Source organism: Alligator mississippiensis, chromosome 4 (genome assembly GCF_030867095.1).
Source record: "Alligator mississippiensis isolate rAllMis1 chromosome 4, rAllMis1, whole genome shotgun sequence".
NCBI lineage: Eukaryota > Metazoa > Chordata > Crocodylia > Alligatoridae > Alligator > Alligator mississippiensis.
Genome location: NC_081827.1, coordinates 17,602,874 through 17,619,059, shown reverse-complemented (window position 1 = coordinate 17,619,059; position 16,186 = coordinate 17,602,874). Strand labels below are relative to the sequence as shown.

Sequence of the window (16,186 nt, the reverse complement as noted above, 5' to 3'; positions counted from 1 at the left end):
CCTTTTTAAACTGGAAGTAATAAAATGCAGAATGGGAAAAAGGTTTCAATTAGCCTGCAAGTACAGCATCTTCCTATTTATAGGCTTTTCTACATATAAAAATATTGTGGTGAAAGTAAACTAGTAGAATCAAAATGATTCTTCCTTTCCCTGCTGCAATCCTCGTTCCATAAATGTTTATGCTAGTATTAAAGTACTAATACCAGTACAGCTTATTCTCACAAAGGTAAGGGAATAAAACTGGTATAATACATCTCTACGCCAGAAAAACTGAAACTAGTATAACTATTTCAGTAAAGCCATTTCACTCCCAACTGAAATACTTATGCTGGTACAAAACCTGTGCATAGAGCAGGTGTCTGTAATAGGGCACTTTAAAGAGGTTTTTCTTAATCTTTTTTTGACTGTGCAGCAGACCTAGGTAGTATTCAGGCCATAATGATGGCCTCTATTGCTTCTTTGCTCTGCACTGAGTTATTTCACTTTATTAACATTGGTATTCTTCGCTGACCCTAAGCACTAAGCAAAGTTACAAAACACTTCTCAGAGACGAGCCTATGAACTTCACTTCATCAACCTCCTAGATACTAAAAATCATGGGCTAAATATAGATATTGGATTTATGACACATTATAACCTGCCTGACATCTGACTCCCCAGGTACCTCTCCACTGTTTAACTGCTACATTCATCCCTCTTGTCCCCCCCCCAGCCTATCTCTCACCCACCCACTCCTCAATTTACATCTTCACTGACTGCCTGTCTTGCATGCATACCTGCCCAGCTTCTGGTTTCTTTACTATATACTCCATCCAGGAAGAGCACACACCAACTGCAAAAACTTCCTCAGCCTGAAGAAGGGTTTTTTTAAACCTGAAAGCTTGCTTTAAATTTTTTTCCAGCTATTTAAGTTGGTCTAATAAAAGATATCAGATTCACCCAAAGAACCTTGTCTAGCATCTTGATGCTTTTGAACCTAGATCACGCTCTCACACTACAGCACAAAGCAATGCCTGGACCCACCTATCAACCTGAAGTGATTTTAAACAGAAGAGTTTCTGAAAAGTGCTTTCTAATTATAACTAGTGATTTACTGGAAGCCAATTAAGTGAATGTAAATTGGATTCCTTGAAGTAAAACCAAATCATTGTAAAATAAAGACCTATGCAACATGCATTTTAATGAGAACAAGGTGCTGTTCATATGGTTAAGGAGTTTATTTTTCTCTTCCTATTTCTTGCATTTGCTATCAGACCTGTATATAAAGACTGCTGGGATGCTAGTTATGCTTAATTAGTTACTTGTATTACCTGCACAATACTTACAACCCTAGCCAAAGAAAAGTATTCCATTGTGCTTGGTACTGTACATGCAATGAACAACAAAAACAATGAGTTCATTCCCATAGAGCTTTTAGTCTAAGTGTAAAATAGGAGATAACAAACACACTGGAGGAATAGACAGAGGAATATAAGAAAAGAGTGAGATGATATTCATCAGCCTGTGGGGCACACATCCAAGTAACAATTTATAGCTGGTAATTTAAGATTGGCTAGGTCATTAATTAATTTCAAGTTATATCATGCTAATAAAACTACCCAGATTTTTTCAGTTTGCTCTACTTAAATACTTAATTGAATAAAAAATGGCCTCATGCAATTTACTTCATGCTATACATGATTGAGCATTGAGCTATTTTGAATGTTGGTGAGGCATACCAAAATCATTGTATATTCACATACAAAAGGGATCTGATCTTACCACTCTTTTATACTAAGAATTCAAACTAATCAGATGCATTGCTTATATTCATAAAAAAGTTAAAGTATTTTCAAAAAATGTATGAGAATAAGTATCCTCATTTCTAAGCCCAGGAACATTATCACACCATTGCTGAGGCGAGAATCTTCAAGCATGGTTTCTGACTCTTGGTGCCCAGCTTAAGACCCCTTAATGTCTTGAGTTGAATGGCCAGGAAATTGAGACACATGACATCAGTGAATATCTTGAAAACAAAGTTGCTTCTATTTGAATCTTACTTGTACTACAAGACATATAGCCAGTCTTGCTTAATTTAAGAACTGCATATACCAAACTGCCCTTCTGGGTTGTCTCTTAACTCTTCCTTTCCCACCAGAAAAAAAGTGGAAAAATCCTCATCAGTGGACATATCTACATAAGATGCTACATCGCTGTAGTGACGAGCTACAGTGACATGACTCATTGCTATGGTGATGTAGCATCAGTGGGCACTAACCGTGATGCCACCACTACTGTGCAGTAGCTTATTGCGGCGATATCACAGTTAGTGCCCACTGATTGCTCATTGCTACTCTGCAGTCGGGTTGAAAACAACCCATGCGCCACTAGGACAGTGCAGTGCCAGGAGGTACTGTGCAGTCAAGGGCACATATAGACGTGCCCGGTCTGAATCTGAAATAACAAACACATTAGGACAGAGAAGTGTAAAGCAAATGGCTCAGAAGGATTTTTTTAGAACAGCGAGAAACCTAGCTGCACGTGCAATTTCCAGAACTTATGTCCCAGTCTATACTACACAGCTCTTCAGACAAGCTTCCTGCATCCACATGCCAAGCTGCTCTGTGGTGGCAGAAGCCCTCTTCCTTCTGAGTAACATCACCACTCCAGGACTGGTCACTAGCAGAAGGCGCACAGAGATAGACGACTGTACCATGTGGCATCGGCTGCAGTTTTCAGCACCTGTACCCTTCTGAAGTGCACTTTGCACCCTACCAGAATAGGTGAAAATGTGGTGCTGTGCTCTAGCAACTTCCTTGCAGAGGCTGCTGTCTGCCAAGGAAAGTTTAGGCCAGCAAGAGCTCCACACTGTAGATGACACCCAGGTGAAGTTAAACAGCCCGGGTTTCATGTCAAAGAGATTAAATGCTTTGTGGAATCTGAAAAAAACACAAGAGACTTTTTAATAAAGATGGTCTTCTTGTGGTCCTCTCCCTTGAGTTAGAAGAAGAAAAGAACCAACTTATGTTCTTTTAGGAAGACGATAAGTTCTTGGGATCTAGCTAGTCTTTTCTGTTGTTTCCTCCCCTCGGGGGCTTAATGTTCAGGACAGTGGTTGGCATGGGAGCATGCAGATGTGTGGGTGTGGTTGTTGTACACAACTGCTATACAATCAGCATGCAACTCCAGGTGCATGAACCTGATGTGTGTTAGAATCAAAGTATACCAGCTGGCTATGTGCCAGACTTTATATTGGGAGGCAACATATAGTCATGGTAAGTAACCCCAGACCTGTAGGTAGTACAAGACACTGTCATGCAGTAAGCTATTATGTGATAACTCTGTGAGGACTACAAGAGATGTAGTCCTGCCTGGCCTGTAAGGGGGCAAAAAGTGTTCATGCCTACAATTTGGTGGAAAAGCTCATTCTAAATGTCAATAAAGTCGCTCTCTAAGTAGTCTGTGAAAATGGGTTGAGATTCCTGGTCATTCAGAAGAAAAACCTTTTGTGTATAGATGGATATTTACTTGCTAAATATCTCAAGTTACCCCAAAATAGTTTTCAAATGTAGACTCGAAAGCCCTCAAAGAGGGCTAGTGTTAGCCCTTTTTTCAAAGAAGCTGAGTTCTCTCTCTCTCACGCACAAAACCCAGACAAACAACCCTCTCTACTATATCTCTAACTTCGGATTATCGTATACCCAATAGTCTTTGTTCAAGGACCAAGCTGTGATGTCTTCCTTCTTCCTCAGATTGAGTTTATTTAGGGTGACCATATGTCCCAGTTCCGCTGGGACAGTCCTGGATTTTATAGGCTGTTCCAGCATCCTGGCCGGTTGGTGGCAATTGAAGCAACAGTCCTTGATTTGCACCAACCTGCCCGCACATGCCTGGCCTGGCTCCTCATGAGCAGGATGAAGGCAAGGGCTGGCATGTGCTGAGTACTACTTTTCCTGCCTAGGGTGGGGATCAGCCAAGGCACAGTGTGCCGAGGAGGGCACTGGGGCCAGAGCTGGGGTTGGGCACCTGCGTAGGATGAGCTGGGATGGCAGAATGGGATGGGGCAAAAGGGGACAGTGCAGAGGCCCATAGCTAGGCTCCATTTCTCATGGCTAGACCCCGCTGGGAGTGGCAGCACGCCAAGTTCCACCAGCCTATGCTACGTGGCCATACACTACCTCCCCCTACTGCCGGTAGCCTCATGCCCTGCTGCTGAAGCCGGTGCCAAGGCCCAGGTTGCACATGGTAGCCCCAGGAGGCTGCCAGAAGTTGGGCGGAGGCACAAGGTGGCTGCCTAGCGCAGGCTGGCAGAGCCCATGGGGTACTGCATAGGGACCACCTCTAGCCAGGTCCAGCCTCTGCACATGGGGGATGGAGCCTGCTGCAGGCTTCCAGTGTCCTCCTGGCCCTGCTCCACCCTCAGGGCTCCTGGGAACCAAGGGGTTGGAGCTCTGTGTGTGCATGTGTGCATTTGCATGGAGAGGGATGTGGCGGCACCGTGGGTGTACATGTGTATGTATATGTGTTTTTGTGTATGTGTGCATGTGTATGTGTACTTGACCCCATCCCATATTTCCTTACTTTGATCCAGATTTCCCTAAAATTATTATGGTCACCCTACTTTAATTGCCAATTCAATGAATAATGCCACCTAAAGGAATCATTTTTGGATGTTATCCCCATTAGGTAGATCCATTCAGCCTCAAGAGCACACAGTTACTAGTCTTGGGATTGTATTTGCCTATTGGGGAGTGCGAAGAAGCTTTATACGTCCAATATTTTAACATGCCATTTCAGAAATCTAAAGCATAAATCCACATTTTAGGATACAGTTCAATATCCCTAACCATACTCATCACATCATCTTTCAGAAGTCTACATTTATTTTGAAAGACCTTTGAATACCAGCTTCCCAGAAAAGTGCCCTGAATGCAACATTCAACTATTTTAAGCATATGGATGTGATCCATTTGGAATATATTGTAAAAGTCTGAAAATGTAAATATCTTTGCAAGCTGCAGAAAAATGAGAATGATATGCTTGAAGTTGCCATTGAATATATGGGCACCAGATTCACCACGCTACAACAACCACCATTTAAATGTTTTCAGTGCTCTAACCCCACACAGCAAGTAGTGATAAAAAGTACCAGGTATTATAGCAATGTGCCAATTTACAATCTATGCAACTGCTAAAGCAGGTACTTAGTAAAGAGCAAAAGGAGATTGCCCTACATTAGTGGTCAACTGTAATTATACTTAAATACCAACAAATCCAGAACTAAAGACAGTGCACACTCATGTTTAACAAAGCTTTTAGCCACCTGGCTTTCAGAATATATTGCTGCTGGGTGGAAATATCGTTCTCATTTTCCTGTAGCACTACTATGGCTGAACATCGGTTTTCCAACCTAATCTTAATCAAAACAAGACTAAGCACATGTATGCACCCAAGCACTCTCCAGGACTAGATGCAGATGTGAATTAATGACTCAAGTGCAAGTATTTTCTTCCCTCACCAGGTTATTCTCTACTGCTCTGAAAGGGAAAAGAAACCAAACCTATTTATGTATAAAATCAAAGAGAGCACTAAAAAACAACAACAGCATAGACTCGTGATATTCTGTGAAATTATTTCTGTATTTCAAACCAGATGGCCACACTATAATATTCATTCACATATAAATGCACTATCATAAAATCATGACACCACAGAATCATAATTATCTAGGCTGTAAAGGACCAAAGGAGGCCATCCAGTCTAATGTTGCATTTGAGATCTACACTATCCTATACAAGTATCTGTCTAGCCTACTCTAAATAACAGAACAAACAATCCTCTTACAAAACTATTATACATAATGCCTGAAAACATCAAGAACACGCTCACTTGCCACACGTAAAGCACACGGATGAAGGCGCTGTTAGTGTCTTGCCACTTCAAAGATAGGAAGTAGTTTCTTAAGAGAGATCCAAGGAAAAGGACCATATCCCCTGCTACAAAAGAAGGCAAACCCTCTTCCTTCCTTCTCTCAGTCCATGCTAATCTGAGGTAGAGTAAAATTTCTTCCCAAACCCAAATGTGGTGACTGGTTTGAGCAGAGGATCAGGACCCTCTAGCACTGAACCTCCAGGTTTAAGTCCCAGGAAGAACATCAAAATCTCCAGCTTTGGCTGCAGCCACCTCCCAGTGCTTCTGGGGAAGGCCAACAAAGAAAAGAAAAGAAAAGAAAAAAAAAAAGCCTGTGATACCTTTGGCATCATGAGTGGAAAAAAAATCCTTCCTGGCCCTATGTGGCAACTAGCAAGGCCTAAAAGCCTGGGAAAACCAAATGCCCTCCATTTTACATTGCAACCTGTGAATCACAAACACAACTCAATGCATCACACACACAAACCGGAGAGCCAGAAGTCCCCTTTATGTCGTTTCTCTGTACAATACTCAGAACAAATTGTTCCCATTTTTGAGTAGCATCCTTTGATAGGTCCCTAGAGTCCCTGTTTTAATATTCTTACAAAATTAATTAAATATTTATTAGTACAGTTATTAGCATTGTTAATGACAATGAGCAAGGCAGAAACATTAAAAACAAAGAACCAAAACTTAGAAACTCTGGCACAGACATTCATATGAGAAGAAGCTGAATATAAAGACAGGTCTTTAATTTAGTTGAGAGAATGAGATCACAGACCAAAAGGATTTTACCCTTACAATACAATGTAAAGTCTTAACTGCCTGAGATTAGAATTGTCTTGTTACCCAGCCTACATGTCAGTGAAAAGCCCCTTTCTGTCCAAGTGCCTTCCCAAGGTCCCCAAACAGTTGAGGAGAAAACACTCAGTCTCACTCGGGTGCAGCGCTGTCTGGATCATGCTCCCTTTTTTGTTCTGCATTAGGAAGGCGTACAGGATTGGGCACCAGTGGAACAGAAAATTCCAGCGAGGCTGATCAAGTGAGTAGAGTTAGTGTGTGTAAGTGATATTAAGCTTGGGCTGTCCGTTATCCTATAGCAATCAGCAACTTCATGCTTGAGGATTGATAATGAATGCTAAAAGACTGGTTTTTAGGTCCGATCTGTCTTTAGATACCCCAAACTCCCTGTGACCCAACAAAAGTGTTAAGAAGGACTTTGGATATTCAAAAGATGAAGGTTTTTGATATATTAGCATGCTATTTTAAATTTTACACACAACATGATTTTAATCAGACAACCAGCATGAGTAAGCTCGTCAAGTACGTTCCAAACTTATGTCTGCATTTCCATATTAGTGATGGACCACATCTTCAGCGGGCGTAAACTGACATCGCTCTTTTGAAATCTATGGACATAAGCCAATTTACTTTGGCTGTGTATAAAACTGTTTCCCTAGTGTCTACTTTCTGAAATCGTATGGAAAAAAAATGGTTTTCTGCTTTGGAACTTAGTACCCTCAGATTCTACCAAATGGCAAAGTTAGTCAATTTTGTTGCTTTTTGCATTCCAATTCTTCAAAAGTACAGACTGCTTACTCATGACATGGATTAGCACATTGCACATGGAGGTGCTGGAAACACTCCCTGCGTGCCTTCAGCCTTCACATGTGGTGTCATTTTATTCAACAAGAATAGTTTTGTTTTGTTTTTCTTTTTGTTGCACTGTCTGGGGATTTTTATGGTATATTTGGGAAATGTCCATTTTGAAAATATTGTTTTAGTTAATTTTTCAATAAAGCACCCAAGGGAGCTTGAAAGAAAGAAGGAATCATTTCAGAACATATTAGCATATGGATTTAGGTCCCAGTCTTGTACACAGTTACAAATGTGCTTACCTTATTCCCCGACAGTGTCCCACTGAAGTGGGAGAATAAGGTAGAGAGGTGGAATCACTAATCTGTTAAAAGTTAAGTGTGTGCTTAAGTGTTTTCAGGATTCAGTCTATAACACGTAAGACCGAACAAAATCATAGTGTTTTATGTAGGGGCAGATCAGCATCACCATGGAAAACCACGAAAACTGAGCAGTAATCGAATCCAAAGAACAGTTTGCTATGCCTATGATTAATAATCATTTTAAATCCCAATTGAGCCCATGTTATCCTGAGTAATCAAAAAAAAAAAAATCTCAAAAGAATAAGGAGATTTACTTAAGAGTGATTTCCCTGTATCATTTCTTTTTTTCTGTATTTTCACTGAAATGTATCAAGGAAGCAAACTGTTTTAAGGGAGATGTCAATGAAACAAGATGCCATCTGAACAATTCTTGAAGCATAAAGAGCAACAGGGAAAATAGCATGACAGCAAATGTGGATACAATCTGAGAAGAAAGGAGATAGATGAGAGGTGTACATGGAACAGAAGTAGCAGAAAGTGAAAGGAGAAATTCAGCTCGACTCAGCTTTCAGGACTGGGAGAAGTAAATTGAACTTGATATCTGATGAATGTAAAGAAGAAACTAATGAGGGGGATTTTAATATGTAACTGAACATATTAACTAAGCATAAAGTGATTTAAGAGGTGGCATTTTGGATGGATTGTGGGATAGAGATGCAAACTGCAAGAAGGCTAGAAGGAAAAAGTGAGAGATGGCTTAAGGTACTAGCAGCAGTACTAGAGATGGAGAACGTGATAGATGACGCACCAGAAATTCACACTTTTAAGGCTACGAGGGAGATTAGTATCATCTAGTTTGAGCCCCTGCATAAAACAAGTCAAAGACCTGACCTTTTCAGCCCATACCTTTTGAGCTAGCATATGTTTTAAGATAATCAGTTTTAGTTTAAATAGTCCAAGTGATGGCAAGTCTACCAGATCCCTACATAGGTGTTTCCAGTAGCTGTTACCCTCTTCTTTCTACTCTGCCTTTATCTAGTTACAACTTTCAGCCACTGGATCTGGACATGTCTTTTTCTGTTAAAGTGTCTCCTACAATTTTAGAAACCTCATAAATGAAGAAGTAACAGTATTTGATGACAAATGAGACAAGAGAGGAATCATGAATGATGGGGAGAATAGTAGGGTTAGCTGGAGAGATGAGGAGGGAAATGATAGAGGGGAAACATGTGAATGTCAAGTTTTGTAGAATAAATTCTCAATGCTAGAGAAACATGGCAAAAGAAATCACATTTTTGCCAGATGCATGAAAAGCAAAACATATGGCTTGTTCGTCTCACATTTTTTGCATTTTTCTGCTCTGTCAACAGGCAGGTTTTGGAAGATGGAAAGTGCATTTCATTCCAGTGAAAGACCCACATTCTTTTTATTATCATTATTATTTTGCCAGCATGAACAAGGCTGTTTTCAAACTGCTGAAAATGAATCCACTGAAAATCAAAGCCAGGAACAAATTTGAAAAACTCACAAACAAACTAGGAGCTTCACTAACATAGTAGGAAATTTTGCCCTGAACTTAATTTTTCAGGTTTCTTTTTAAGCATAGAAAAGGCATTAGTCACACATCTTCCTTATTTGGCTGCACAGGAGGAAGTCTTTTTGTCATTAGGCCTGGTTCTTGTCTGTGTTTTCACTGAAAGGAGTTAAGTCCCAATATTATACACGTCAATGGCAAAATACCCAATGATTGTAATAAGTATAGAATTTACACCTAATTTCAAGGAGGTGTGTTTTTTTTTTTTAACCAACTATTCATTAACTCTCCTACACACACACACACACACACACACACACACACACACACACACTTTTTACTCTCTCTTCCCATCAAGAAATTAACACTTTCTGAAAAGCTAGTTCAAATTCTGATCTCACTGAAATAAACGGCAAGTCATTTTTTCAGTATTTTCTTTATCATCATCTCCCACAATGCAGCCTCAAATTCTGAATAAAAACTAATGAATAGCAAATAAATAATAAAATGTGCAACACTCATCATGGAATCACAGAAATAGAATGATAGAAAACAAAGAGTAGGAAGGGGCTCAGAGATGTCATCTAGTCCAACCCTCTGCTCAAGACAGGATCATCCCTAACTAAGCTAACCCTGTTAAATGTTTTGTGGCTTGCTCCAAAAAGCTTCCAATGATGGAGATAATCTGGGTAAATCTAGGTAATCTGTTCCAGTGCTGAAGCACCCTCATAGATATATTTTTTCCTAATATTCAAACTAAAATTTCCCTTTTTGCTGTTTAAGACAATTACTTCTGGTCCTGTCACTTGTGGACAGAAAGTATTGTTGTACTACTTCATTTATAACAACCCTTTCTATATATGAAAATTATTAGCAGCTCCCCCTCAATCTTCTCTTCTCTAGACTAAGTATTTATGTTCTTCCAATCTTTCTTTGGATCTCATGTTTTCTAAACTTTCAACCACTTTTGTTTTGCTCTTCACTGTACTCTTTCCAATATTCATCTCTCTTAAAGAATGGTGCCCAGAATTAGACACAGTACTCCAGAGAAGGCCTCAAAGGTGCTGAATAATGTGGAAGAATCAGTTCCTCTGTCTTAAGTATCCTGATAAAGCACTTTCCTGGGAGATAGAAGATGTAGATTTGAGCATGAGGGACTGAACTCAAGTCTTCCACATCCTGGCTGAGTAATCTAATGACTAAGTTATTTTGTAATGGCAACATCCCTATCACTCACTCCACCTGTCATGTAAAAGAAAGGAGTGACCTTCCCTAATTTTTAACAGAGACATGCAAGGTATTTAATTCCAGGAGAGAGTTCTGGACTGTGAAGCTCAAGTGGATGTAGGTACACTTCCATGCAATGCAGTTAGATACTTCAGTGTTGTACCACTCCATTTATAACAACCCTTTCTATATATGAAAACTATTAGCAGCTCCCCCTCCATCATCCCCTAAGGACTTGCTTAGGAAGCAACTAACATTCCCGCAGGCAAGCTAAGGAAGTATGGGCTAAATGAATGGACTGTAAGGTGGACAGAAAACTGGCTGGAGCTTTGACTCAGAGAGTAGTAATCAATGGCTCGATGTCTAGTTGGCAGCTGGTATCAAGTGGAGTGCCCCAGGGCTCCATGCTGGGACTGGTTTTTTTTTTTTCAAGGTTTTCATCAGTGACCTGGAAGATGGCACAGAGAGCACCCTCAGCAAGTTTGCAGATGACACCAAGCTGGGGGGGAGTAGTAGATATGCTGGAGGGTAGGGCTAGGATTCAGAGTGACCTAGACAAATTGGAGGATTGGGCCAAAAGGAATCTCATGAGGTTCAACAAGGACAAGTGCAAAGTCCTGAACTTAGGACAGAACAACCCCATGCACCAGTACAGGCTGGGGGCTGACTGACTGGGCAGCAGCTTTGTAGAAAAAGGCCTGGGGGTTACATTGGCCAATAAGCTGAATATGAGCCAGCAGTGTGCCCTTCTTGTCAAGAAGGCTAACAGCATATTTTGGCTGCACTGGTAGGTGTGTTGCCAGCAGGACAAGGGAAATTATTGTTCCTTTCTATTCAGCACTGGTAAGACAACGTCTGGAGTACTGCATTCAGTTTTGGGCCCCCCAATACAGAACGGATGTTGACAAGTTGTAGAGAGTCCAGCAGCAGGCAACAAAAATGGTGAGGGGGCTGGGAACATGATTTATGAGGAAAGACTGAGGAACTGGGATTATTTAGTATAGAGATGAGGAGACTGAGTGGGAATTTAATAGCAGCCTTCAACTACCCAAAGGGGAGTTTGAAAGAGGATGGAACTAGACTGTTCTCAATGGTGGTAGATGACAGAACAAAGAGCAGCAGTCTCAAGTTGCAGCAAGGAAAGTTTAGGTTAGATATTAGGAAAAAAATTCTCACTAGAAGGGTAGTAAACACTGGAACAGGTTACTCAGGGAGGTGGTGGAAGCTCCATCCTTGGAAGTTTTTAAGATCCGGCTAGAGAAAGCTTTGGTTGGGATGATCTAGTTGGGGATGATCCTGCTTTGAGCAGGGGGTTGGACTAGACGACCTCTTGAGGTCTCTTCCAACCCTAATTTTCTATGATTCTATGATTACCACTCGTTATGTATTCCATGTGAAGTACCTAACTCTCCCCATGCATTGTGTTGGGAGCCTAAATGTCTAACTCACAGGTCTGGGTTCTGCTCTGGGATTCAGACAACAAAATCTGGACATGATATTCTGAAAACCTAACACTAATGTTCCTTTACGGATTTAGCCCGGAGTTGCCATGTGAATAAGAATTTTATGTGATAATTGATGGTTATGATCAGCAGGTATATTTTTACTTCAGTAGATACAAATAATCAAAATCAATACAAAGTGACTGGACAAAATAGTATGCATATAATGCAATTATTACCTGGACTTTGTCTCATATGTCCTTTATAGGTTTTATCAGGAATTGGGCACTGTGCCAGGACATACCACCGCCATTACTGTATTTACCAGGCAGGAGTTAAAGGTAGAGATTTATTCATAAATTTAAATGTGATGGCTTTTTTGTTTTCCTTGAGTTTCTTTAAACAAAGTTTTTCTGTGATGTGTGAAACCACAACTCTCAAACCTATGACAACAGCTTGTGAGCAACTGCCACTGTGATGATAGTTAACTGAGTTTAGCCCAACAAGTTTCTGAAGATGATTTCAAAGTGATGACACTAATTGTCTTGATTAGAAAGTGGAGAAAAGAAATGATAATTATAACTAAATCTCTGAAAGAGATGCTGGCTGTCAGGTTGGAAGAATTTTTATGGGCTAAAAATGTAATGAACTCTCTAATTAAAATAATAAGTGCAGAATTAGGTGCTGGTTCAGGGAGATACTTAAATACTTGTCTAACCTTAAGTAAGTGAGGAGCCCTATTGAAATGCTTAATTTAAGGCCAGGAATAAATTGAAGTCAATGGGATTAAATTGAAGTCAATAAGACTACTCACATTCTTAAGTACCTAGGTAATCAGGGAAATACTCTATAGGAGGGATTAACATAAAGTTCATAGATATGCTTTCAGTCAAACACGGAAATACTTACTCTGTATTCAGTGAGAGTTTAGTCTGAGACGAGGAGCAGAACAGAGTAAGGATCTCAAGATTTTTTCCCTTTGTATTGATACCTTGATAAATCACTCAGTAAAAATGAACCATCAGCATCCTGCCATGAACATCTACCTGCCAAAAAACACCAACACCAAATAACAAATATATTATATATATATATATATATATTTAGCAGCAATAGATTTTTCCAAATACATACACACACACAACGCAGGTATTTTGTATGGCTGGGGGGTGGCTGTGGGGTGTGTGTGTGGAGGGGTGGAATTTGTGAAGGTAGTGGGGGCTGTGGGGTGGGGTTTGGAGCCCGGGTGGGGGGGTTCCCACATACCCTGGCAGGATGTGGGATACTGTGGGTCAGGAGTGAGAGGCAGCAGCAGGGCTGGGAGGGCTGTCGCTTGGGAGTGAGGGGCAGAGAGATGCACACAGACATACAGGGACACAGACAGACAGAAACACACACACACACACACACACACACACACACACACACACTGCTTAGAAGGTAAGTGTGGGGGAGGGTCTTGGAGGGAGGAAAGGGGTGGGGGGGCACATTGAGGCCCCCACAGTGAGCGAGGGAGTGGGTTAGACGTATGGACAGGGGCTGGGGTGAATGGGGTCCTGGGGCAGATTGTGGGACAGGTGGAGCTGTGGGTGGCTCATCCAGAGGGAAGGGGGGATTCCCCCTGCTGTGTGCACCCCCGGGGAGGCATGGGGGTCATGTGCCCCCCCATATGTATGTGTAGGGAAGAGGTGGGCTGCTGCTGTGTGCTGGGCTCTGCACCCCACTGCCGTTGCCCCAGTAGCCATGCAATGCCATGTGCCTCCTGCCTCCGAGTGGGCAGAGGGTGTGGCACAGCCAGTGTGCGAGTCCCGGGGCAAAGGCAGTGGGATGCAGAGCTCCTTCCCACAGCAGCAGTCCACCCCCACCCTGCACACAAATGAGGGGGGAAATGGCCCACCATGCATGCCCCAGGGTATGTGCAGCAGCAGGAGCCCCTTTCCACACTCCTGGACGAGCCACCCACACCTCACACCATCCCATGACCCCACCCCAAAGCTCTATTCACCCCAGCCCCTGCCCTTCCCTCCCTCACACCCCTTCTCCTTCACAGAATTGCCTGCTGGGCACTGCTCCACATGCTGTCAGGCTGGGCCACTAGCCACCTCCAGGCTGCGGCTGCGGCTGCACACAGCCCTTCCGCTCCCTGCTGAAGCTGCCTGGAGCTCATGCCCAAGGTGCCCTGTGGTCCTTTGTGCTGCCATTGCTGCCCTGCAGTGTGGCCTGGAGGCAGCGGTGACAGCAACAGAGTGGAGCCCAGGTGTGGGCTCCAAAACCACTTGAGCAACTAACACGTTAAAAAAAATTAATTCAAACAATGATTAACACATTAATTGTGTGCGTTAACTGCAATTAATTGACAGCCCTAATATCTATATATCTGCCTGCTAAAAGAACACCAAATAACAAATATAGATTTAATATAAATCAACGATAGAATTATCCAAATACATACAAACGTACTTTATATAGCAATGAGATATATATATATGGCAACAATAGATTTTTCAAAATATATATACATTTGGAAAAATCTATTGTTGCTTAAAAAAAATAGACGAGAACATTATGTACATTATATACCATATGTACCATTGTGTGCCGTAACATTTTGTATGTATTGGCACATTCTAATTAATCAAGATGACACCAAAATCTGTTTGTAGAAGTCACCTGACATTCTTGATTATCCCAGATATATACAAGGGGGAAGGATTTTGTTGGGAGTATTATCTTTTTGGACGAACTGCATGGTTGGGATAAATGTAAGACAAGCTTTTGAATGTTCATGTAATTTAATCCCAAACAAGTAGTTGCTCCAATCAAGATATTACACAAAAAAATGTTTGCCTCTTGCATAATTCCTGGACCATCATGGGTACACCATCATTTTAACGCTATCAAAACATATAGTCACATATTATATAAAACATTCTTTCATGCCGATGCTACGCTAGTTATTGGATTCTTAAATCCTATTGGTCAATACTTAAAAGACCCATTGAAATTAATAGGGTTTCAATGCACAGATCAGCTGGAGGAACAAGTGCTTAATTAACGTTTAAGCCAGCCTGTTCTAAACACAGTCATTTGTGTATAGGAATCTACATAATGACAACTATTAATGATAGTACTATAGAGCTGATGGAGACATGCAAAGTGTAGGTAAGATCTAAAACAAAATTCACTGTTCCAGCAAAAACATTACTGGTGTCTACTGCCTACAGGTATGCAGGCCACCCAGACACTGATAAGGAATCTTTCCCAGCTGGAGAAGATTTAGAAGGTGACCCACACTCAGATGCGGAAAACAGATTGTCCAACCATCTCAAAAGGAAACATGTCAAATGGAAGTGGTAAAGCCAGGAATATTAGGGTGAACTTGTGTACTAGACTGGATGTTTTATGGTTTGTGTGTGGGAAAAGACATCAAAGGATCAGATCTGTACTGGAACATCTGGATATTTCTGGGAAACTCTGGAGTTTCAGGAACTTTCAGTGCAGTTAAATAGAGTTCATAAATCCACACACTACATCTAGACATGGAGTGTCCCACCACTTGATAGACCAAATGAAAGAAATAGAGGGGTCTGCCCCATTTTCCCAGATGCGTTAGATGAAAAGGAGATCCAGCCAGGGAGCCCATTTGAGCCTGCTAAGGGCAAATACTCCATTAAAAGCAGATTAGCACTGAAAGCACAATTGTTCTATACATTTTCCTTGATGCTTTTTAGATCTCCTACTGGGGTGCAGGATACAGATGATGACAAGGAGTTTCAAGTCAGGGACTGAAGGTGAATTTAAGTCAATAAATGCCTAGCAAATGAAATAGGAAAAAAAAGTTGGTATATACCCATGCAGGGGAATATCTGTGTGACAAATCAGATAATTATATTAGAGAATGCTTTGTGCGTGCTCTTGGAAGATAGTATAGCTATTCATTCAGCCTTTTAAGGTGCAATACCAGTGCCATATTAAGGAAGAATAAATGAAGGTTATTGTGGAGTAGTATAAATGTTATAACAGTGAGCTAGAATGGACCATCTGGTTCAAAATAGAATGGTGAATATAAACTTTATTTTTGGACTGTATCTGGATAATGATAATAGGATTTGTAGCTATTCTCTTTATTGGGGTTTGAGTAGATGACAACGGGAGTGTGTGTGTTTGGGACCCCGAGTGTGATGAATAGCTTTTAA

The 16,186-nt window shown here is 41.2% G+C and overlaps 1 protein-coding gene across 2 annotated transcripts in view; it reads right to left on the bottom strand.

Moving 5' to 3' along the window:
• The window catches only part of SEMA3A (semaphorin 3A), a 464,022-nt gene that overhangs the window by 376,595 nt on the left and 71,241 nt on the right, over window positions 1-16,186 (bottom strand). For both annotated transcript variants that reach the window (XM_059725813.1, XM_059725814.1), the window contains one exon: window positions 12,900-13,036. The gene's annotated coding sequence lies outside the window, so the exon portion shown is untranslated. The remainder of the gene's footprint in view (window positions 1-12,899; window positions 13,037-16,186) is intronic.